Raw genomic sequence first — 26,629 nt, 5'->3', positions numbered from 1 at the left:
ACAAGTTGGTTTGGGCATGATTTTCTATCTTTGATTTCTGAATTTTTGGTTGGAACCCTTTGAAAGAGATCGATGGTAATAAAACTTTTTCGGGGCCTTGTGTGGTTATTAAACACCAATTTCTGCTCAACACGTTTTCGAAAATAAAAAATCAAACAATTTTTTTAACTCCAAAAACTGTTTCTTCGAACAAAAATAGAGAAAACTATTTCTACTGTTTCCAAGCGTAGAAACAGCAGAAACAAAATCAAACGGGCCCTGAAGATCACTCACCATCTTTATTGTTTTGAACTATCAGATGTGCCCTAAAATGTCACAATGGTGGTCCCAAACTTATTCATTTTGCTTTTGGGATGATATTTAATCATCTGTTCCATTTCTAGGAATCGATTAATAATAAAGAATTGTAAAAAAAAATTATTGTAATTCTATATTTTGGATGCTTAGTAGTCTTACTGATGAATGAGTCCTATTCTGGATGATTAGGTTTCAATTAACATTTTATCATCCCCATTTGAGAGCTTATCATTATTTGGGTTGATTTTGAATGGATAAGATTCGTGCTAGTTTTGCAGATTATTGCCCTTTCATTCATTGGTATAGTGCTATTCTGTTTGATTGATGAATAAGTCCTATTCTGGAAAATTAGGTTTCTATTAACATCTTATTATTCCCCCTCTGAAAGCTTACCATTATCTGGGTTGATTTTGTATGGATTGGATTCATGTTGGCTCTGCAGATCAGTGTACTTATATCTTGCCTCCCCACCCTTAATTGCAGTTTCATGATGGCTAAAATGACATTTTCATATATCACGAACAACCTTTATGTGCCGGTAGGATGAAAGTTTTATTTAATATATTATTGTAGATACATCTCAATCTGTCTCCGATGTTTCTTTTACTACTGGACCTTGAGCTAAATCACAATTGCATTAACTTCTATTAGGAGGTTAGGTGAAATATGTTATTCAAATTTCACAAGGTAGACTGTCATTTTCATACTTTTGCTTCAAATTCTTAAAAAGTTAAATGTAGGTTTCCTAATTCGCATGCACAAAAGTTCCGTTGATGTGCTGTATTGTGTGGAATGGTTAGATTTGACATTCTTTTACTGTGAAATATTTGTATAGTTTTATGCATTTAAAGCAGAATATCTTCACATGGAGATGCATTCTAACATATATCATTTATTTACTGAATAAATTATCGGTTAATGTGTATTTGTCTCACAGACTCACAGTTATTGACAGTTTGACACTCAGTTTGTCCCAGCAAAGTGCGTCACTTACAGTTGGGCTTCTTAGATCTTTTGTACACTAGAATCACAATGAGATCTTTATCTTTTCTCTTTCATTTTCCTTTATGGTTTTTTTTTTTCTCATGAAACTTTTTTTCAAGCATATTTATTTATTTTTTATTTGCATATGTACAGGAATACATGTCTGGAAGAGGGTGGAGATTGAATGCCAACAACATTTTGAGACTGTGACATCACTGTTTGTGCCCGAAGTTCTATAACTGAAATAGGGTCTGAGTATAGGTAATATTCTCACTCCAGTTATACTAAATGCATTTTTTTGCATGCATGTATTGTCAAATAAGAGTCACCAAGATGGAAATGTGAACACTGGCGGGAATAGTTTTATTTCTAATTTCCACTCCAACACTATTAGAGGCATTAATTTGCTTCTGCCTTTAATGGAGTGAATCATAGTACATTTAAAAGAGAATCTATGAAGGCCCAAATCCATGTTCAATCAAGAAATTCTATAACAACAATGTAGTGTGCCTTCCCTGTATCAGCCTTTTTAAGATTTCCCCTTCTGACAGGGCACAGTTCTAATGAAGTAGGTGAATTTTAACATAAGTTCACAAGTACCGTACATGCATTTGCAAGGTTTTCATCTTTGCATAGTTCTTCTAAACCTTGGTCGCTGAATTTTGATACCTGAGATCCTAGTGATACTAATATTAGATGTGACTTATCGCTGAGTTTAGATAACTGAGTTCATAGTGATACTAATATTAGATGTGACTGATAAGTTTCTATATGAAAAATACCTCATAACCTTATAGAGGGGGGTGGGCCTCATTGCAATGGTAAGGTTGTTCCATTGCGACCTAAAGCTGCATACATTATGATCTAAGATCCCATAGTGGTGGGAGCCTCGTGCATTGGATACACACTTTTTATGAGGAATACCTCATATAGATCTATATTTCTCAACAAACATGAATGGTGGCGGCTAATAACTACTATGCTGTTTTCCTAATTAGCGCTTCATACCTCAAAGAATTCAATGGATCTAGTTATGCTTGCTTATGTCAATTCATTATAATATTTTGATGAGCACTCGGGATGCCATAATGGATCAAGTTATGCTTGCTTATGTCAATTTAGAATGCCATAATTCCTACTTTGTTGTCTCTCTCTCTCTCTCTCTCTCTCACACGATGATTATTCCAATTCTTTAGTTTTTGTCATTGTAGAAGCTTGCGAATATGGAGTTCTCTCTTTTCTCTTTTATTATGTACTCCATATGTATTTTGAATGTAAGATTCAAATATGTATTTAGTTTTCTCATGTTGGTCCTTTTTATATTGATTGCCTTGTATACAAATTGCTGAAAATTGGAAGGTCTATTGGCATTTAGACTGTAGATAGATGATGTGAGCAGCAAGAGAGATCAAGGTAGGGAGAGAATCGTGGGGGGTAGAGAGATTTGGGATAAAGAGGGGTAGATTAAGTAAGTTAGGGCAAAGAGAAAATCGGTGGTGTACAGAGATACAATGACATAACACTCCAGAAGCCCCCTCCACTCATCCTCTATTTCACCTTCTTTACTTTTAGTTGACCCTAGATATCTAAAATAGTCACCTGTATGGAATATCTGTCTCTTTGATTTTCATCATTTCATTATCTATCGTAGAGTGACTGAAATTACACCTCATATACTCCATCTTTGATCTACTAATCTTTAAACCTCTTGTTTCCAAGGTAGATCTCCATAATTCTAACTTAGTGTTGATCCCTGCTTTAGTCTCATCCACTAAAACCATATCATTGGCAAAGTGCATACACCAGGGGACTTCATCCAGAATGCTTTTGGATAGCTCATCCATGATAAGGGCAAATAGATAGGAGCTTAAGGTTGATCCTTGATGTTGTCTAATCGTAATTGGGAATTCTATGCCTTGACCTCCTACAGATCTCATGCTAGTCACCACACCCTCATACATGTCCTTAATTATCTCCAAATACGTACTCGACACCTCTTTCTTTACTAATACATACCATATTAGATCTCTAGGAACTCTCTCATATGCTTTTTCTAGGTCAATAAAGGCCATGTGGAGAACTTTCTTGTAGGCTCTATAACTTTCCATTGGCCTCTGTCGTGGATTTACTTGGCATAAATCCAAATTGGTTCTCTGAGATCTTATTTGAAGTGTGTTTCTATCTAGGATAAATGCAGATTGGTTGTCACTAAGTCAATCACCAACTTCAGCCTATTAGCAAGGATTTTCCTGATGAACTTATGAAGTAGATGGCAAAGGGAGCACCTTCTTTCTTAGAAATAAAGTGAAATGTGATCAACCTTCTATCTGACTGAGATTGTAGAAAAAACTAAGCAAGTCTTTGATGAGGTTGCCTTTGATGATGCTCTAGGTTGAGGAGAAGAAACCTATATTGAAGCCATATCGACCAAAGGCTCTACTAGCATTATGAGAGAGTGGATGGTAGCGAGAATCTCTTCCTTAGAGGAGAGAGCCTGAAGGGATCCATGAAAGGATTGGGGGAGGAAATTGTTGGGGAGGCACTTAGGGTTAGCTTCAAAAGAGGGGAGGGGAGAAGGTCTGAATATTTTCACAAATTAGTCCACAATTTCTCTCTTGATATCTTCCGCCCTTAAAAAGGGGGAGTTGTCTCTAGCAAGGAGAATGGAAATGGAGTTGACATTGGTTCATGTTCTTATGGGTTATGGAAATAACTAGCGTTGGAATCTCTAGCTTGAGCCATTTGACTCTACCCTCATATTTTAGATCTCATACGCAAGAGGCTCCAACTCTGGAAGGGCAAGTTTCTTTCTTATGCCAATCACCTAGAATTGATCAGATTTGTCCTTCAATCTTGCTACTTCTATTGGTTTGGTATTTTTAAGTTGCCTCAGACCACTTGAATCCCTTATGTGTGCCTTTCTCTAGAAAGGATCTGAAGCTTCTAAATTCTCCACCCTATCAGTTAGGCTTCTATTTGTCTTCCCAAAGATGAGGGTGGGTGTCTTGGTTTGAGAAAAAATATAGAGGTATAGCATTCTCAAATTGATCTGAAAGCTTATGGCTAAGAAGAAAATTTTTGATTTCCTTTAACCACTATTAATTGTGTTAAGCTTTGCACCATCTACTCGTGACATACTAGAGGAACTAAAAAATTTAAAATCCATTTTCTTTTAATGAAAATTTATTCTGCTGGATAGAAGAGCCAAAGAAAGAGGAGGTTGATGTTATTTCCCCCAAGCCCCCCCCAGAAAAAAAAATAAAATAAAAAATCTTCTCTAATCGTATAAGAGAAAAGAGAAACCTTCAAAATCCCTAAAGTTCTTACTAGTCCATGTATTATTAATTGATTGTAGCCTTTGCAGAAGCTCAGGGTTCTCCTATATATTATTTACTTTGGTGAATGTTTTCCTATATGATATTAGCTAGGTTACAATTAGCAAACTTCACATTCTAGTAGGGTAATGGGTTTACAAGTGTAGTTAGATTGACTGATCGAACACTTTTTTGGACTAATAAAATAATTCATTACAATGATTTGGGGGAGGGTGGGAGGGAACAAGCAAAATGCAAGTCCTTACCTTTACAAAGGGGGAGGCAAGGGCTAGCCAAAATGAAGGGGACAACCCCCAATCGAAAACAACACACTAAAAAAAGAAGGAAAAGAGTGACCACAACATGGAAACCAGGTCCAACCTAAAAGAAAGCATACAACCCAGGGGAGGAGGAACCTCAAAGCAAAAGGCCACCAAATCATCACTAGATGTCTCAATAGAGAACATGATTACAAATTTCCATACTTTGGAGGAAAAAGTTCTCATTACTGGGCAAGGAATAGACTTCATAAGGCATCTTCTTGGGGTATTGAAGGGAGCTATTGTCACACCAACAATAGACACGAATAGGAACCACGAGGGGCTAAAGTGGGAACATGGGAGGATGGAGGGTTAGGATGGGATTAGGGGTGAGGGAATAAAGGGTAGAGGAATGGGAGGGTCCCCATTGGGACCCAGGAGGTTGGATTTGAAGAGGTTAGTGAGATTGGGGGTAGGCCAAGTGGGCAAACGGAGAGGGTTCGATGTGGAGATGGGCCAGGCTAAGTGCGAGTTGGGGTGGGGCGAAGGGTTGGGGTTAGACAACTCATGGGAATAGTGTCTTTATTGATGGTGAGCTGAGGTGCTTGGTTGAACCAGTTTCAAACATGAAGCAAAATACTGTTGGGTACTCAGTTAGACGAACCCTTCATTTAGGTCAAAGTGTTCCTTGTAGAGCACACAATAGTTCTCTAATATTTATTTTACCTCTATTGGGTGGGAGGCTTGGGGAGGTGGTTTGGTCCTCCAAATATCAGCAGAAAATTTTCACTAGTTGGGAAGATATGGGTCAATGAGTTTTACCCAGAAATTCTCCTCCAGTCAGTGTCTGTCGCAGGATATGACCAGAACAACACCAGTAGTAGATCTTGGTAGTTAGTAAAGATCCTTCTGATATGCTCTGAAATAGATCAATCAACCTACAGAAAATTAAAGAAATAAAAGGGGAAAACAGAAACTTATGGAAGGATGAGAAGGGCAAAAGAAGAATGATGTGGATTCACCATCTCCTTGGGCCTCTCAATCCTCAACCATTTTTGGGCATCCCACCCCTCAGTCAACCCTCTCAACCACAAAAGAAACTATTCAATTTTCATTCTTCAAAATTTGAGCCAAAAGGCAACAATTACTTCTCTTAATGGAAAGAAATAATATAAGAAACTATTACAAAAAGGAAACTAGTAGGGAAAACAGAAATTGATCCTATTTAAAATCTTTCCTATTTGAAAACTAGTTTCTTGCTAAGGGAATAAAATCCTACTTGTAGTGGCTTTCTGATTTTCTTCCTCCAAATGTATCCTTGCTGATCAAGCTTCACAATAAGATAAAATAACAGCCCAATGCTGAGATTGGTAGCAAGGATTTTAAATCTTTTAGAGTTTTTCTTGGCCCTCCTTAATTCTTCTAGTCAAGCCATCTACATCAATGATCCAAGGGTTGGATCAATGGCTGTAATAGGTGGAATAAAATAGAAAGTTTGGAAACAAATTTAGCAATATCCAAAAACTAAAAATCTATTGAGCCAATCAATACCAAGGATGTCGGACCTAGTCAATGGAGATGGACGTCCAAATATCTTAGCCAACTAAGGGCTGAATATAAAGATATGGGCTAGACCAGAAAATAGAAAGTAGTTTCTTAGAAAAAAAGGCTTACTATTACTAAGAATGGATAAAGCCTTAATTCAGATCGAAAGAAGGCCCTCGAATGTAGGTCAATGCTTCAAAAGATCATAAGGATCTGATGTTCCAATCAAGAGATAAAGAACAGACGAATTCAAAAGGAAAATACAGCCAATAGATTGTAAGCACATTAGTTCCTTCCACAACAACACAACAAACTATGGTCATAGCTACAAGTGGACAACCTCAATATGCCTAAAGTTGCTGAGAACTTGAAATAGAAACAAGAGAAAAAGATGGGGATATAACCAAGCTAGGGGTGTCAATCGGTCGGGTCGAGCTAGTCTCGGTTGGGCCTAACCGGGCCTGGTGGTGTGAAATCCTTGCATTGTGAACGCTCGTTTACTTAAACGGGCTTGGGTTTGGGGGCCATGGTTTGGTTTGTAATCGGGCCGATCGGTGTTGGGCTTTAATCGGACTATGTACCTATTTAATTCTAAACGGGCTTTAAATGTGTCTACCCTAAAATCATTTTTTAAGCGGATTAAACTATTGGCTTTAAAATTAATGGAGGATAACATTCACAATTTTGGAACCATATCTAAGGGAATCATGTTATTAAAATGTAATCTATGTTATAAGAATTACACACTTTTTAACAATTGAATGATCCAAGAACATTACAAATCTGTAATTGGATTTTTGATTCACTAGTATACATAATACAATGAAAGAAAAAGCCTACTTTGGGCAGCTGTCTTTCCCTTCAATCAAACAATGGCTTCTTTGATTTTATCAGAACCAGAGAGTCTGAGACAGTAAAAAAAAAAAGAAATATCTTATATCAAAACCAGCAATGGCTTCTTTGATTTTGTCAGAACCAAAGAGAGTCTAAGACAGTAAAAAAAAGAAAAAGAAAAATAAGAAATACCTTATATCAGAACTAGAATGACTTCTTTGATTTTATCAGAACCAAAGAGAGTCTGAGATAGTAAAAAAAAAGAAATACTTTATATCAGAACCAGCAATGGCTTCTTTGATTTTATCAGAATTAGAGAGAGTCTTAGACAGCAAAAAAAAGAGAAAAAAAAAGAAAAAAGAAAAAAAAAAGAAATACCTTATCTCTTACGAAGGAAACCAGAGCCTGAAAATTTGAGGAAGATGAGAGCTTGAGAGATTAAGATTTAAAACCACATCATCGAATCTTTGATCTTGAGGCTAAGGATAAAGAAAGCTAGAGGGAAGAGGCAGCGATGACTCGAGGGAAGAGGGTAGCGGCTGGCAGTGGTGACTAGAGGGAAGAGGGCACCAACGACCAGCGGCTACCAGAGGGAAGCCGCTACCAGTGGCATGCGGTGACTAGAGGGAAGAGGGATGATGGAAGAGGGAGGAGGGAAGCGGCTCCTTGTGACTTCCAGAGTTCTAGTAGATCTTTAGGCAATTAGGCCTTTAGGGTTTTTTTTGCATAGGAATTTACCATTTAGTCCTACCTATTCCTTACTCATATTTTGTAGTATTAGTGGTAGAATAGGTATTTACTATTTAGGCATTTTTCTAAAGGGGGTCGGGTCGGTCGGGTTAAATGAGTCTGTTCTAATGGGCTTCTTAAGTGAGTCGGATCGGTCGGGCATCCGATGGGCTACTACTCTGCACTGTAAATGCCTGTTTAATAAATAGGCAGGGCTTAAGCCCGACACATTTATTAAATGGGCCGGTTCAGGTCGGGCCTTCAGCGAGTTGAGTTAGGTCGGGCCTATCGGTGCGGGCTTAGGATTGACACCCCTAAACTAAGCCCTCCCATCTATGACTTTGGTCAGTATCTCACTAATCCCAAAGGCATCTCTTACCTCAATACTGTTTCTCACAACAAGCAGCAAGACAACAAATGCACAATAGCCAATTCCATTAAACTTCAATTAAAATTGTTTTGGGGGGTTTGTGGCCCTTACATTATAAGGAAGAGCAATCCAGTGCACAATGCTCCCACCACTCCCTTCAAATGAAACTGAAATAACCTAGAGGGGGGGTGAATAGGTTATACTAGTGGAATTTAACTCTTTTCGATGTATAGATCACAATTGTGATTGTAATTTAAAAAAACAATGCGGAATAAATAAAAAAGGCACAATCACACAACACAAGATTTATAGTGGTTCGACTCAATCCGAGTCTAGTCCACTCCCTACAAGAATCCTCTTGTAAGGTATTCCACTAGTTCTCCCTTTCAGTACAGTAGGTAGGGAAGAAAACCTTTACAATCTTTTTCACGGATAAGAGTATCCTTACAAATCTCCTTTCCAGGCAGAGAGACGCCTTCACAATCTCTTTTAGAGGTAGAGAGAGATCTTTCTCTTTTTAGGATAAGAGTATCCTTACAATCCTAAGTACAGTCTAGAATTGTAAAAAACAGAAAATAAGAAATAGTGGAATAAGAGGAATACCTCAAGTATGGTGCAAATGAGAATGAATAATAAATGATGAGTGATGCACCTTTTGTAAAGTCCTCTCTTACGGCTTTGACTTGCACAGGAGAGAGTAGAGGACTTTGATTAAGACTAGAGCCTCTTGTTTGGGATTTGTGTAACAGAATAACTCAAGTAGAAATAAACTTCTCTAATGCTTGCAATAATGCTCTTAAAACTCTTTCTTAATGAAATAATTAATTAAGAGTGATTAGGGTATTTATAGGTGAACTTAGTGAAGCATTTTAGGTAGGGAATCAAGCTCTAACGGACATATTCTGGATATACCGGTCGACCGCCATTGGTAGCCGGTCGACCGCCAAGAGCCGTTGTAGGCAAAAAAATAGCCGTTGGAGTACTTCCAGACAGGCACCGGTCGACCAGGACTTTCAACCGGTCGACCGCCTATGGTCTCGGACAGGTCCGGTCGACCGGGGCTTCCAGACGGTCGATCGCCTATGGTCTCGGTTGGTTCCGGTCGACCGGGGCTTCCAGCCGGTCGACTGCCAACATGACATGCTCTGTCATACTGACCAGTCACCAGTGTTTTAACTATAACTTTTTGGTCCGACCTTGGATTGACTTGAGATCAGTTGTGTTGGAATCATAACTCAATTTCCTACAACTTCTATGAAGGTTTCGTCTCCTGATACTAACTTAAAAATTCCCTAAATACCCTTGAGTTAGGTTACTGTGTGTTCCACACCACTTAGAAATTTTCCATACCTACTCAAGGCAGGCTCTATGGTCATTCTAATATGATGCAATGCACATGCATGAGGTGAGTGCATATAAGTATGTGGACATTACAAATTAAATTAAAAATAACTAATCTATCCTAGTGGTCTTCTTCTTTACTTGAATCTTCCATTCTTTAGCCCTTCATCTTCTTTCCTTCTTGTTTGCTGTTTCATGTCTTGATTCGACCTTCGATCTTCTAAGGGTTTCTTCAAGCTAATCACACTTTAACAATCAAGTTAAAGATGTATGTTTGTTTGTTAACACCAAAACATGGCAAGGAGTGTGGACATGTTTCCCAACAGAAACTACTAAAAGAAAGGTCCACACGGTTAGTAGTGGGTCCTTGTACAACAAGTAACTAATAAATAGAAACAAAAGAACTACAATATTACAAAAATAGAAACCAAAGTAACTATGTAGTGATACTACAATATAGACTCCATTAATTTGGATTTTTTTGTTAGCCAATAACATCCAGAATAAGGTTGGCTTGGCCTGGCCTGGCCTGGCCTAAACCAAAGAGGTTCAGTTGAAGAACTATGGCCTATTGAAGGGCCTGGTTCTTCTTCTTTTTGCTGCTATATTGTTCAGACTATAGAATGTCTACATTAGAAGGAGATTGCTTTGTTTTCCTCCCAGTGTTTTTTCTTCCTCTTTGGATTTTCTCTTATCAAAGGTTTCTATCAATCAATTATTTTTATTGAAACTTTTTGAATTTTCTGCCCAGTAGCTATAAGTTCTTCATCATTTACTGTTTCAATTTTATGACTTGTAGTTGTTGATGTTTTCTGTCTTGCAACAATGAGTTTTTTTATTTTTATTTTTTATTTTTTATATTTCATATTTTCTTTTTTACTTTGGCTATTTTCTGACATGAGGCTGACATTATCTATCACTTATATTGTTCGTTATTGCCTTTTAATGCTCTAGTATGGAGAAGTGATCTATTGCAAATCGAAGGAGATAGAAGAGCTAGAGGTAGGCCTAAAATAAACATAGAAGACTTGGTGAGGAAGGATATGCATAGGAATCTTGCTTGGCTTTGAATAAAACTGATCGGAGAAATAGGTTCCAAGTTAGCCAAATCTCATTTAATTGGGATAAGGCTGAGTTTTTGTTTAATGAAGATTTCTCTCTGTTGCTGCTAATGGCAACTACAGTATCTTTGATAAGAGCTAAGCTGGTTTAGTCAATTTACTTATTTATTTATTTTTGGGGGAGGGGTGAATAAATGGATTCATTACCAAAGAAGAACAAAATAAGAATAATATATAAGGGAGAGAATGGGGGGAGCCAAAAGGGAGGCACAACCAGAAAATTGCCAAAGGCTCAAAGAAAAGGGGAAACATCAAGGGGGGAGAATATGGTGGGGGATAGGCCCCAAGAATCAACAATAAGTCTGTTTCTGGCAGATTCTCTAACTAGTTGGTGGTGAAGGCAACCTAACTTGAAGCTGACATCAAAGTAGATAGCTTTTCAAATCTGATCAAAGATGAAGAGTTGAAAGTCTATGTATGGAGATTACGCTCCATCCAAATATGAGAGATCACGGTTCCAAAAGCAAGCTTCTTGATGGTGTCACAAATAGAAGGGCCTTCGATACTCATTTCTATCCAAATCCATTCATGAGAGGAGGAGAATTCTCCTGTGGGAGGGCCAGCAAGAGAGAAGTACCCTATTTCAGATGGTGGAGGAGGAAGGATAAGAGAAGAAAAGGTTATCAATGTCTTCAATGGCAATCCAGCAATGGCAACATAATGTAGACAAGGATAGGGGTCTAACCAAGTCTCAAACAAAATCTTTAAATTGTTGTCACATTTTGTCCTTCTCATTGTCTCTTTCAAGGTTTGGGAGGATTATTGGCAGTGGGAGTGAGGAGAAATGGCTCTACTTACTTGAACCACAATCACATTTTTTTTCCATGGCTCAATACTATGTATGTGGACATAGTGATAGCAGTTCTGTGGATGATGTGATGCTTTAGCACCAACATTCAAGACATCCTCTTTTGTTGTTGAGGAAACAATTACCTCATTTATTTACTTCTTTTTCTTTTCAGCATCTTTCATTGTGAACCATTTATTTTTGCCAAACATTGTCGTTCCTCTTATCCTTATCATGGTAATAGATCTATTATTCCTTTTCACATTGTGCACTCTGATGTATGGGGGCCCTCTATTACTACCTCTTTATTTGGTTATCTCTACTTTATTTCATTTGTTGATGATTTCTCCCGTGCCACTTGGACTGTTCTGATGAAACATAAGAATGATGTTTGTAATACCTTTAAAAATTTTTATCACATGGTTTGTACTCGGTTTGACACCAAAATTAAAATTTTTGTTCCGACAAAGGGGGGAATATATATACGGTGGCCTTCAAGAATTTTTTTACTGATAGTGGCATTATCCATCATCTAGCTTGTGTCAACACACCCTAAAAAACTTGGGATAGCTAAAAGGAAAAGTAGCCATTTTATGGAAGTTAGTAGGAGTCTTCTCTTTGGCTTGCATGTTCCTAAAACTTTTTGATGTGATGATCTCCTTACTGCTACCTTTCTAATCAACCGTATGGCAACAAAACTTCTTCGTTCCAAAACTCCTTTGGACACCTTATCTCCTCAGTCTTCTTCTTTCTCTCTTTCCCCCCAAAGTTTTTGGATGCATTTGTTAAGTCCATATTAATAAATCTTCTCGGACCCTAAGGCTCTCAAATGCATCTTCTTGGCTATTCCTCCACTATCAAAGTTACAAGTGCTACCATCATTCTTCCAGATGAAGGCTTCTTTCAGAAGATGTCACCATCCTTAAGTTGGCTCCCTTTTTTGCTCCTCATCAGCATCCTCTTCAGGAGGATAAAAATAGGAGTGAAAAGGTTGCTAATGACATTCCTTTTCTATCCACTTCCTATTTCCCCTTTTAAGCTTGACATTGGGAAACACAAAGTGGTGGATATTGTTGACATTGGTGATCATTCAGGTGGGTTTTAGGTTCTGGTAATGAAAAGGTGGATATTGTGTACACAAGGAGTGAGAAGACCTGTCAAGAGTCCTCTTTGGATCCTCATCCTGATCTACCTTCCTCAGTCAGGTAACATCCCTTCTCCCTCATCTGAGTTAGACCTTCCCATTGCTATTAGAAAGGGAAAAAGAGTTTGTGCTAATCCTATAGTTCAGTTTATTTCCTATGATTCTCTCTCTCCTACAGGTGTTTCCTTTACTATTGCTATCTCCTCTATTCCTATTCCTTAAGAATGTCGCTGAAGCTATGTCTGACTCTAGTGGAAGGAATCTATGACTGAGGAAATGATTGCCCTTGAGAAAAATTGTACTTGTGAACTAGTTGATCTTCCCAACGGGAGAGTTCTAGTTGGATGCAGGTGGGTCTACACAACCAAGTACTAATCAGATGTTACTATTGAGAGATACAAGGCAAGGTTGGTGGCAAAAGGATACAGCCAAGTTTATGGGATTGATTATAAAGAGACATTTGCTCCTGTGACTAAACATAAATCCATAAGGGTCCTCTTATCTGTGGCGGCAAACAAAGACTGGCATTGTAACAATTAGATGTAAAGACTGTGATTTAGAAGAGGTGAACATGAAAACTCCTCTCGGCTTCAAGGTTCCTTCAGCTGGAGGGAAGGTGTGCCTCGTAAAAAAAATCTATATTGTCTAAAACAGTCTCCAAAGGCATGGTTTGAAAGGTTCAGACAGGCTATTCTAAAGAATGGATACTCATAGAGTCAGACTGACCACATCTTGTTTACCAAACAAGGTAATGGCACCATCACAGCCTTGATTGTCTATGTTGATGATATTGTGGTGACTGAAGATGACAGAGCTGAGATAGCTAGGCTGAAGACCTACTTAGCTCAACAGTTTGAAATCAAAGATCTTGGCCCCTTACGTATTTTCTAAGAATTGAAGTATCCAGATTCAAGAAGGACATTAATATAATATATGCCAAAGAAAGTTTGTTCTAGACCTACTAAAAGAAACAAGAATGTTAGGTTGCAAACTTGCAAGTTCTCCTATTGAACAGAATCATAAACTTGGAGAAGACTGTGGACCTTCCCTTGTTGATGTTGGAAAATATTAGAGGCTAGTTGGGAAGCTTATCTACTTGTCTTTGACTCACTAAGACATTACTTATGCAGTGGTGGTGGTGAATCAGCTTATGCATGCCCCCAAGAGTGGGGACTTGGACACTGCCTACCTCATCCTCAGGTACTTAAAGTCCTCTCCAGGGAAAGGTTTGCTTTATGCCAGGCATAGCCACCTAAGAATAGAAGGCAACACTGATGCTGATTGGGCTGGATAAATTTCTACAGGAGATTTACATTAGGCTATTGCACATTTTTGGGTGCCATCCTGGTCACAAAGAGGAGCAAAAAACTACCTGTGGTGGCTCGGTGTAGTGCAGAGGCAGAGTTCAGAGCTATGGCTCATGGAGTGTGCGAACTCATCTTGTTAAGAAGGTTGGTCCAAGAGTTAGGATTTAATACTGAGGCACCCACGAGACTTTATTGCGACAACATGTGCAACATAAGTGAGTCTAGGTTGTCTATTGAAAACATAGAAATGAAGCATATGGATGCAAGAACCTACTTATTATCCAAATGCAATTAAAGGGGGAGTGATAAATACAATGATGGAAATGATTACAGTTAGATTAAGGAAAATGGATGGAAATCCCTAAACATTTTGATTGAAGGCAATGCATATTAGGTATGAGTAAAAAAAATGGAGACAATCTTAAGGAAAATACATGTATTCCCACAATGAAATCACTCAAACTATTTTTACAATTCATTGATAGAGAATGGACATTATGATAATTGCATTCATAGTGAAAAGCAAAGAAATGAAGAAAACCCCCCAAATTTCTAAGGATTTGACCATAACGGGGTAAGTTTATGTCAAAAGAGAGGAAATTTATGCACACACAAATGGAAATGATTACCCTACTATTGTGTGTGTGCATTGAGAGTGGGGAATAGCGTTTGTTTGAAGTAAAGAAGGAAAAATGAGAATAAAACCCTAAAACAGAGAATTTAGGGCAAGAATTTGAAATTTTCTCTCTACAATAGGTCAATCAAGACCAACAAATCATGGAAAGCATAAATGGAACACCACATTGCTAGGAAAATAAACATTTCATGGAGAAGATGTAGTATACAAAGAGGTTTAAAGTTCTATGGCAAAAAACACCGAAAAACATGATCATCAAAGAGAAAATGGAGAAAAGGAGAACTGGTAGATTGAGGAGATGAAGCGGAGTTGGAACGCCGATTTGTGAGTGAGATTGTGAGTTGAAGTGGGGGATGAGACCCTCAAATCACCCTAGTCAAAATTGGAAAGAAGAAAAAGAAGTGGGAAATAAGGGTTTAAAAAAAAACCCTTTAAATCAGTCTTAGATGAGACCAACAAGCCCCTACCTAGCCTTGCTCACTGGTCTTGCCCGCCGGTCTAAGTACCAAGGCCCCAAATTGGCCTGTGTTGGAGATTTTTATTTTTTTGCTCCTTCTAGGCCCCAATGAGATGCCAATAGGGGTGTTTCACCACATAGTTAACCATAGTTACGAGACCATACTATACATGGATAATTAATGTGGGCATGTTCAGATATGTGGTGTGGTGCATCGATGTAACCTGTGATATGAAATGCATTGATTGTGGATATATATATATACAGATGTTGTGGCACTCAATCAATGCTATGCTTTGGAATAATCCAGGTATAGAACACCATGGTTATGCCTGTGGTACCTCTCGTGGTCAGCCACCCATTTCCCGTGGTCTTCGACCCGTGGGGCAAACCTCACATCCACCACCACAAGTGGATCATGATCCGAAACATATTCAGGGTAACCCAACCTTGAACGAAATCCTGGGAGCCCCACATATCATCACTCCTGGAGATGTGGCGACACTTATATAACAGTCGCAAGGGGCTTTTCAGCAGTAGTTGCTTCAGCATCAATAAACCTTTATGGCTACTATGCAATAATACTTGAACCCTACTCTACAGGGTCTGCCTCCTAGAGGGGTTACTTCTCAGGACCCTCTAGTGGGGTCAGGCATTGGAGTACAACTTGGAGGAACACCACTTGAGGTTACACCTCAAGATCAACTAGGAGGCACCCCTCTGGTTCTACCATATGGCACTCCGCCATTTATGATGCCTCCACTATATCCGTTCTATTCACCTTATCATCCACTAGCCACTACTACGGCGAAGGTAGTGGAATATTTTAAGAAGTACATGCCACCTATTTTCACCAAGGTGGGTAATGACCCATTGGAACCGGACCGGTGGATCCAAGAGTTAGAGAAAGTATTTGACATAGTAGAGTGCATAGAGGCACATAAGCTTATATGTGCTGGGTTACAACTTAGAAATGAAGCTGATTCTTGGTGGAAAGCTTCCAAGCCTATATTGATGGCAACTCACCCTGATCCTACCTGGGAACAGTTCAAAGAATTGTTCTAGTCAAATTACTATCCAAAAAACTTCACATATCGCAAAGAGGCAGAGTTTATGGCACTTACTTAAGGAAGCAAGTCTGTTCTGGAATATCAGCAACAATTTGAAAGTTTGTTCTATTTTACTCCTTGCCATATGAGGACAGCTGAGGAAAAAACCCAAAAATTTTTGAAGGGGCTGAAGACATCTATTGGTACAATGCTGGAGGTATTGGACTTTATCGAATATTTTTCTCGAATTTTGGTGCCGATGACTAAGTTGACCAGAATAGGTGTAAAGTTTCAATGATCAAAGGAGTGTGAAAATAGCTTTCAAGAGTTGAAGAAACGGTTAGTGTCAGCTCCTATATTAACCATTCCAAATGGTACAGGTGGGATGACAGTCTATACTGATGCATCTAAGATAGGGTTGGGTTGTGTTCTCATGCAACATGGCAAGGTGGTAGCATATGCATCCAGGCAACTCAAAGAGTATGAGAAGAACTACCCCACTCATGATTTAGAACTGGCAGCAGTCATCTTTGCTTTGAAGATTTGGCGTCATTACCTGTATGGGGAGAAGTGTGAAATATATTGTGATCACAAAAGCCTTAAGTACTTCTTCACCCAACGAGATTTAAATATGAGGCAGAGAAGATGGCTTGAGCTTATGAAGGACTATGATTGTGATATTCAGTATCAATCGGGTAATGCTAATGTGGTGGCTGACGCTCTAAGTCGAAAGGCTTAGACTATATCACTTTTGTACCTAGCTATCAGTCCACAATAGATACAAGTGGCAGTGTTAATGGATGAAATCCTTCTATATGACGGGGCAACCCTGGAGCTAGAACATTAGTCAGATGATTTTAAGTAGTTGACTATATCCTTTTCAGCCTTACAAGTACATCTATCTATCAGACAAGAGGTAATAGCGAAACAATCATTGGATCCTGAGCTACGAAGGATCATGCTGCAAATTCAAGAGCAGACAATGAATGACCTTGACTTCACAATAGACAATAATGGGGCACTACTATTTTGGGACAGGCTATGTGTGGCTGATGAGATGGAGATACAAGATAAGATTGTGAAGGAAGCACAATTTCAAATACTCACTTCATCTTGGAAGTACAAAGATGTATAAGGATCTTAAATAAAGCTATTGGTGGCCAACAATGAAGACCACTATTGCCTTGTGTGTAGTAAAATGTCTCGTGTGTCAAAAGATTAAGGCAGAAAGGCATCGATCATATGATACCTTATAGCCACTCCCCGTATCTGTGATAGGATCACCATAGATTTTGTCACAGGATTACCCCGTACACCCAAGGGAATGGATGCAATTTGGGCGATAGTTGATAGGCTAACCAAGACCTCTTATTTTATTCCGATCAGGACCAATTACTCTATGGACAAGTTAGCCCAACTCTATATGGATAACATAGTTCTTTTACGTGGAGTACCAGTAAGCATTATGTCAGATAGAGACCTGAGATTCACATCTAGATTCTGAAAGAGTCTCTAGCAAGGTTTGGGGAAATAGGTGCATTTGAGTACTGCTTTTCATCCACAGACCGATGGGCAGTCAGAGTGAACTATACAAATAATGAAAGATATGCTTAGGGCCTATGCAATGGAGATGTGTGGTAGTTGGGAAGAATATATTCCTCTCATGGAGTTTACTTATAATAATAGCCATGAAACTACCATTGGGATGCCTCCATATGAGGCATTATATGACAGAAAGTACAGAACACCCCTATATTAGGATGAAGTAGGTGAGCGATGGATGCTTGGACCAGAAATGATATAGATGATGTGTGACAAGATTGATGTCATTCGAGAAAGGATTAAAGCAGCCTAATCATGCCAAAAGAGCTATGCGAACAACCACAGGAAGGACATTGAATTTAGGTTACATAAATTTCACAAGAGGGGCAAGCTAAGTCTGAGGTATATTGGACCATTTGAGATATTGGCTCAAGTTGGCTCCGTAACTTATATGTTGGCTCCTCCGCCTTCTCTCAGCAATGTTTATAATGTATTCCATGTATCTATGCTGAAGCGATACATTCATGATCGATGTATGTATGTTACCTATGGAACCTGAATGTCTAAAAGATGATATGACCTATGAAGAGTAGCCTGTTGAAATCTTAAACCGAAAGATAAAAACTCTTTGCAATCACTCCATCACCTTCGTGAAAGTTTGATGGGCCAATCATTCGCTTGAGGAAGCATCTTGGGAAAAAGAAGACATTCAAGCCAAGTATCCTTATCTTTTTGGATAACAAGGTGCTACAATTTTGAGGATAAAATTTTCAAAAGGGGGGGTAAATGTGATACCATACTTTCTAGACCCCGTCTAATTACTCGATTGGTTCGGTTTGGTCTTGCAGGACCTGAACTCGAGAGAGCCATGGTGGGTACTTGATGAGTATGGTGCCAAGGGTGATTTTGAACTCGGATTGGCCAAATGAGTTGGAGTTAGTGCCTAGTGAAGTCCGCATATCCAAGCCGTGCACTTACACTTATCATGAGGCCATATATGCATAATAAAAGTATGTAGCTGTATTTTATGTCAAATGTGCATATTAATCTATTACCAAGGGGTGAAATACATATCGAGGCCGAGCCCCATCGAAAATCCCAATGCTTGGGCTAAGTTTTAGCTGACTAGTGGGTGGTCATATGTGGGTCGGACCCACCAGTGTAACCTACCACTCTGGTCATTAGGTATTTTACCCCACTATAAATAGCATTTATTACATCTCTTTCACCTCATTTATTGTTTTACATGGTAGTTGGGAAAAGTAAAGAAGAGAGAGAAAAAGAAGAAAGAAGAGAGAGGTAGGAAGAAAACGGGGAAGGAGATGATCATTGTACGTCACTGGGGTCAAATCTCTTGAATTCGACATCGGATTAACGATCCTTATCTTAAGATCTAAAATTTGAGGTGAGTAAAGTCCATATTCCTTAAACCCTTATGAAACCCTAAGTGAAACCCTTCGATTTGGGTAGAAATCCTTTGGATCTTGCTATAATCTCTTAAGAATGTGAATCTAAGGTTTAATAAAGGTTCTATATGTTGTTTATAAAGGATTTAGAGGAAGACTTGTAAGATTTGTGAAACATTTGTTGATCTCTTGAGCTAAAGAGAAGATTTGGGGTTTTGAGGTGTTTTTGAGTAAAGAGGTAAGATCCACGCTTGAGACTTTGGATCCACCTTAGATCTATGCTGGAATCATGATTTGGCGCTTTAAATTTGTGGAAAACATGGCCGAATCTATCCATATTGGTTACCCCAAGGTGGGATGAAGAGTGGGAGACAATAGTAAAATCTCGATTACAAGTGGTAGGTGCCTGAAAATGGACAGGACCCACCAATCCAGTGCCCACCTATCTTGGTAGGGCTGCTGGCTTTATTGGCTAGCAAGACTGGTGGGTGACCTAGCCTGCCACTCTTAGCCCATTGATCAAAATAGAGCTACTAGTCAGATAGGCGAGCAAGGACTGATGGGTGCCTTACCCATTGGCCTTGGCCCGTCGATCCAGGTAGTGTTCCTGGATTGACAGACGAGCAAGGAGTGATGGGTACCTTGCTTGTCGATCTTCCTACCAATTTGACTTCTCAGATTTCAATTGGGCCCAAATTTGTTAGGCAACCTTCTCTAGTGATTTTAAATATATTAATATCATCATACCTCGTAGGTTATGACCCTAAAGTTGTGATATACTACATCCAACTCTTTTCAAGATAGGTTGTATTAGAGACTCGTATCATTGCACGTCGGATCTTCCTTATGCTTGAGGTGATCCTTGTACACGATTTGGTTAGTGGGAAGAGAATATTGCATCATGTCATTTTGGTTGTAGACTAGCCATATCAACATATTATTATTGTGTAGATTAGTCATCCAAGAGTGCCATTACATGCATTGACATGTGCATGATGATTTTCATTTATGATTTGACATGCTAATATCTTTAATTGTTAAATGCCAATATTGCTTATGATATGAGATGGATGACTTTAGACTATTGAATATAATGCTTTTCTAGACTAGATGCCGTAGTCGGCTTGGACACGAATGCATTGGTGGCCTGTGGTATGGGACATAGTGGCACTATACAGTCGTACTATCCCATATAGGAGCATACAGTTAGGAATGGCATATTCCTATGATACGACCATTCCCAACAGGGGTTTAGGTATTGGATATATCACTGGGGGGAAGCCCGAGGTTGTGTACCAACGGTGGTGGTTAGAAAGATGCCCGACTGATCATTAGGACTATTAACAACTTTGGTGATCTAACAAGAGGGCCAATCATACTGCTTTTAAATTAATGCAGGGCAAGACCCATTTTACTTTTCAATACCCACGGCTAGCCTTCTCTGACAACCCTATATATCATGGGATGGGGTTCGTGGCTCGTACCCGAAGAATACGCGCACTGTGGTTGCGAGTAGCACATGACCTATGACTTAGAATTGTTGTTTAGGTGGACTAAGATAATAAAATGAACTGCACACATATAGGTTCATTTGTATTACACATACTTGTGTGGTATTTTTTTTCACTTATTGGGCTAGTGAGCTCATCCCACATGCACACCATTTTTAGTTGATCTTGCAGGTTATCCCACCGAAGAGCTAGAGCCAGGATCCACCGTGGAGTTTTCAGTCGAAGATTGGTGGGTCCTTGAAGATCTCTGGTATGGGGCCAAGTGCCCTTGTGATAGTGGTGTTACAGGACAACAACACTGATACCAACATCAGATTCTTTTTGGTTATTCTTGAAATGTTACCCCTTTTGTATTCTAGATACCAATATAATATATATATGTATTATGTATTACAATTTGGGTATCAAGAGTATTAGGATATTTACAAGTATGTATATATAAGACTTCCGCTGAATTACAGGATTTGTTTGACTTAGTGTGTGTGTATGCTATGGTGTGCTTACTATATCAGATAATCCTGATAGGTTTTCGCTTAACAGGTGTTAACTCAGTCACCGGTCCGGTTCTTTATTGGAGGGGGTGTGACAGGATAACCTACAAGATCATCTAAATATATTATGCACATGGGATGACTCACTAGCCCAGTAAGTGAAAAGAAACCAATAAATCATTTGTAATACAAATGCACCTATATGTATGCAAGTCCTTTTTTATAAACTAGATCACCTAACCATCTAAGTCATAGTTATGCTACTCAAAACCATAGTGCACATATACGCAGGGTACAATTCATGAACTCCATCCCATGATACGCCCATAGCGTTGTCGGAGAAGGCCAGCCATGGATATCGAAAAAGTAAATTACTGTTCCTCAGCGACATTAAAGTAAATTATTATTTTCTTAGTGACATTAAAGTGCAATGGGCCTTTCCCTGCATTAAATTAAAAGCAGTACGGTTGGCCCTCTGATTATATCACCAAAGTTACCGACTGTCCTAGTAATCGACCGGGCGTACTTTTAACCACCACCATTGGTACACAACTTCGGGCTTCCCCCAGTGATATACCCAACACCTAAACCCTGTTGGGAAGGGTCGTCGCATAGGGATATGTCATTCCTAATCGCATGCTCCTATATGAGATAGTACGACTGAATAGTGCCACTGCGTCCCCTTCCACGGGCCACCAATGCATTCGTTTCCAAGCCGACTATGGCATCTAGTTTAGCAATGCATTATATTCAATAATTTAAAGTCATCCATCTCATAACTCAAAGCAAGAATAAGCATTTAAAAATTAAAGATATTAGCATATCAAGTCATAAGTAAATTTCATAATGCACACATTAATGCATGCAAATGAAATATAATGGAATGATGCAAAAACACTCCAAAAATAATGTCAATGTCCTCTTCCCACTTACATAATTGTGTACAATGATCACCCTTGGTACGAGGAAGATTCGGTGTGCGATGACGTAAGTTTCTAGTGAAACCTATTATAAAAGAGGTCGAGTTTAGTATATCTCCACTTTAGATTTACAACCAATGAAATACAATGATTCCAACACATTTAGAATCATTAAAGGAGGTTACCCAAAAAATTTGGGCCCAATTGAAACTTGAAGGGTCGGATTGGTAAGTCAATCGGCAGGCAAGGTACCCACCGATCCTTGCCCACCACTCAACTCTAGGGCCTTGTAAGGACCGGTGGGCTAGGAGCGGTGGGCCAGTGCCCATCAATCTTGCTTGTCGATCGAGCCAGTAGTCCATCCAGGATAGGTGGACTCCAAATATGTGGGTCCAACCATTTTTAGGCACCCACCACTTAGAGCCGAGATTTTGTTGTTCACTTTCATTCTTCATCCCACCTTGGGGAAACCACCAAGGGTTGATTTGACCATGTTTTTCACCAATCTAAAGTCCCATATTATGAATTTAACATAGATCTAGGACCGATTCAAAGTTTTAAGTTTGGATTTTGCCTCTTTGCTTAAGAACACTTCAAAAACCCCAAATCTCTTCTCTAGCTCAAGAGATCAATAAATGCTTCTCAAATCTCATAATTTCTTCCTTTAAAACCTTTAAAAATAACATGTAGGTCCTTCATTAAACCTTAGATATATTATCTCAAGTGGGATTAATAAGATTAAAAAGATTCCTAATCAAATCGAAGGGTTTCACTTAGGGTTTTTTGGGGGTTTAAGAAATATAGACTTTACTCACCTCAAATTGTAGATCTTGAGATGAGGATCACTAATCCGACATTGAAATCAAAAGATCCAACCTCGGAATCGTACAATGATCATCTTCTCCCCTTTTTCTTCCTCCTTGTTCCCTTATCTTTCTTTCTTTTCCCTCTCTTCTTTACTTTTCTCATCTACCATGTAAAACAATAAATGAGGAGAAAGAAAAGTAATAAATGCTATTTATACCTAGGTCAAAATATCTAATGACTAGACTGGTAAGTCACACAGGTGGGTCCGACCTACCTATGACCACCCACCAGTCGACCAAAACTTAGTCGATTAATTTGGGATTTGGACAAGGCATACCAAATGAGTACTCGACACAAAATATGGCTACGTACCTTTATTATGTGTACATGGCCTTGTGATAAGTGCAAGTGCATGGCTTGGGCATGCGGACTTCACTAGGCACTGACTCTGACTCATCTAGCCAACCCAAGTTTGGAGTCACCCTTGTCATCATGTTCCATAGGGTACCCGACTCAGCTCGCTCTGATTCAGGTCCTATAAGACTAAACCGAACCAACCCGGGTATAGAAAGTTGGGTATACGTCCTCTATTATTTTTGGGGGCCTTACTCAAAATGCAACTTTTGGAATTAACGGGCTTTATGGAAACCATGTTATCAATCAGGTACCTTACGGTTCCTCTTATTGAAGGGCAGCTTACCATTGGAGATTGCAACCCTATACGGGATCTGATCAAGAAGAAGCTTGAAGGTTGGAAGCAAGGTTTCTCTCATATGCTGGAAAGCTACAGTTGATCTCCTTAGTTTGCTATGTCATTTTATAGCAAAGGTGGAGTCTATGTTTTTAAAATTTTTATGGTCTGATCCCTCTTTGGAAGGGAAGACACACTTTATTTCTTGGGATGCTATATGAAAGCCTAAGGAGGAGGGGGGTTTAGGGATGAAAAGAGTGAAAGACATGAATGTTGCTGTTATTATGAAGCAAATATGGTGGATTGCTTATCATAAAAAGAGCATATGGGTGGACTGGATCTACAAGAGGTATTTAAAGAAGGAGACCATTTGGACTATGAAGGCTAAAAGTGAAGCTTCTTGGGTGTGGAGGAAGATTCTAAAATATAGGGACAAAGTGGAAAATGTCATCATGCATATTATTGGCAATGGAAGATCCACTAAACTATGGATGGGTTATTGGCATCCAAAGGGTATTCTTATTAAGAGATTTGGTGAAAGAATATGATATGATTCTGGTTTATCTCATCTTGCTATAGTTGAAGAAATCATAAGGAATGGTGAATGGTAGCCCACTCCTGCTACTACTCTTGATCTTATAGAAGCTTGGTGAAGTCTTCAAACTATTCCTAAACTTCACTATGATGAAGAGGACTTGGTGGTATGGAAAGGGGATCCTACGAGTGTGTTTACTACTAAAACAACATGGGAGATAGTGAGGAGGAAAGAGAGAAAGGTTAGCAAGAAGAAATCTGTTGGTTTGAAGACAACATACCTTGGCATTCATTCACAACTTGGAGATGCTCAGTTGATGCTCTACTAATGAAAGACCAACTCATCAAGAAGAGGATGAACATTAATCCTCAATGTATTTTTTGTTGGACAGGTATGGAAAGTAGAAATCATTTATTCTTTGAATGTCAGTTTATATATGCTATATGGTGAAGGTTGCTCTATTATGCAATCAAAATGGGAAGAAATATGATAGTGTCATGGAAATTGCATTGTGGGTAAAAAATGAATTTCATGATAATGATCCTCTCAGAGTAGTTGGAAAGTTAGTTTTTTGGGCCACAATCAACACATATGCAGGAAAGAAACTTTAGGATTTTCAAATAAAAAATCCAAACTACTCTACAGATTATGGAAGCCATAATTACAGAAGTGAAGTTGAAATTCTTTACTATGAACTTTATGGCTGAATGCAACCCTTGAAATCAGTTCCTAATAACAAGTTGGGGAATCAAAATCACTTAGAAAACAGTGATTCTTAGAGCTTGTTGCTGGTTTCAGCCACAAGAGAGCATGGTAGCATTGCATTGTGATGGGCCCTTACACATGATAGAGCATCCTATGGAGGGCTGATCAGAGATAGAATGGGGAAGCCCATTGTAGCTTATGTGGGAATAGGAGATGTTACAAGTATATTGTGGTTGGAATTATAGGCTATCTTTAGAGGAATAAACATTTATGTGGGAAGGAATATCATGGAGGTATCAATTAGACTAGATTTGAAATTGGCCATTGATATTTTAAATGGTGTGATAGAAGGGCCTTGGCAACTTAGAGTCATTAAAAGTGAAATCCTAATATCTCAAAATCTTTGGAAAGGAAGGAATTCAAGCATGTTTGGAGGAAGATAAATAAATCAATTGATTTTATGGCCTCTTATGCAACTGGTCAGGGAGAGACTATTATTCAGGCTCAAGATTTTCCAGATGAGCTGAAAAGTTTAATAAGAGATGATTCTGAATTTAAGATCTATTACAGATTGTAATTTTCTTTTTGATTTTCATTTGTCCTGCTTGGTATCAAGGAGTCTTTTTTCCTTTCTTTTGATCTATCCATAGAAGGACAATAAGGCTGCCTTATTTTGTATATTCTTTCTTTACTTAATACATTCACATCACTTAACAAAAAAAATAAAAAAATGTCTATGGCCCAAAAAGAAAAGTTGTGAAGGAATGGCCTTGAGCAAACATGTCTCCTTGCAGCCAAGATATTGTGGTGAATAGGAATTTGCATACTGTAGGACACGGAGTTGATAAAAGGTGGGGGGACCAAGAAGGTTAGTGGGAGTGGTCATAGGTTACCTTTGTTATGAATACTCTCTGCTGGAATGTGAGGGCCCTTAATGCTCCTAAAAAACAAAGAGTGAAAAATATGCTTGCTAAAACTAAGGTTAAGATGGGAATCTTGGTAGAGACTAAGGTAAGATAATTGAATATATTATCCATTTTTTCAGGCTTGAAACAGGGATAGAATTTCGTGCACAATGGTTCTAGGGATTCTACCACTCAAATTTGGGTAAGGTGGGATTCCAACCTTCTTAAAGTGGAGGAGGTGTTCAAGAGCAGTCAATTGATTCATTTGAAGGTAATATTATTGGTATGGTGGTGGAGTATTTCTGTACATTCATTTTTGCTTCTAATAATATGAAGAAAGAAGGGATATGTGGAGGGACCTAATCTGTATTTCATAAGGTATTCCTAGTTCATGGGTTGTGTTAGAAGAATTTGAAATGGAAAGGGGACAAATATACCTAGAGTAGGGAATGATAGAATTTTCTGAAAGCTTGACGGGTGTTAGCAAGCAATACCTGGGTGGATGAGTTCAAGTGCTTTGAGGCAAACTTTATGTGTCCAGGAATCTCAAATCATAGTCCTATTTGTCTCACGGTGTTGGAAGAAAGGAAATTTGGGCCGAAGCCTTTTCGGTTTTTTGATGCTTGGATAGATCATGAGAATTATAGAGAAGTGGTGGAGAGGTGGTGGCTCAACATGTAAATGAGGCTTTGAATCCTCTTCTAAAGTTTTCAGCCCCTCTTAGATATGTGAAGAAGGAGCTAAAAGTTTGGAATAAGAATCAGTTTGGGGATGATTTCTTGATTGTCAAGGAGTCTACTTTGGAGATGAATAAGATACAATCACAACTTTCCTCATCTCAGGATGATCCAGCACTAGTAGTGCTGGAAAAAGAAGCCAAAAGAAAGTTGTTGGAGAAGCTGAGAGTAGAGGAGAAGTTTTTTTTTTTTTTTTTGGTAGG

The 26,629-nt window shown here is 38.8% G+C and overlaps 1 long non-coding RNA gene across 8 annotated transcripts in view; it reads left to right on the top strand.

The window, feature by feature from the left end:
• The window catches only part of LOC122089465, a 66,156-nt gene that overhangs the window by 6,304 nt on the left and 33,223 nt on the right, over window positions 1–26,629 (top strand). For 4 of the 8 annotated variants that reach the window (XR_006143335.1, XR_006143337.1, XR_006143331.1 and 1 more), the window contains one exon: window positions 740–7,501. This is a non-coding gene — a long non-coding RNA (uncharacterized LOC122089465). Of the gene's footprint in view, window positions 1–739; window positions 7,502–10,628; window positions 13,940–26,629 lie in introns of those variants that run through there. The other 4 variants (XR_006143336.1, XR_006143338.1, XR_006143334.1 and 1 more) reach the window with 3 other exon arrangements.

This window comes from Macadamia integrifolia, chromosome 9 (assembly GCF_013358625.1).
Source record: "Macadamia integrifolia cultivar HAES 741 chromosome 9, SCU_Mint_v3, whole genome shotgun sequence".
In the NCBI taxonomy this organism is placed as follows: Eukaryota; Viridiplantae; Streptophyta; class Magnoliopsida; order Proteales; family Proteaceae; genus Macadamia; species Macadamia integrifolia.
Note: the sequence above shows the minus strand (reverse complement) of the source record. Positions and strands in the feature narration are given on the sequence as shown.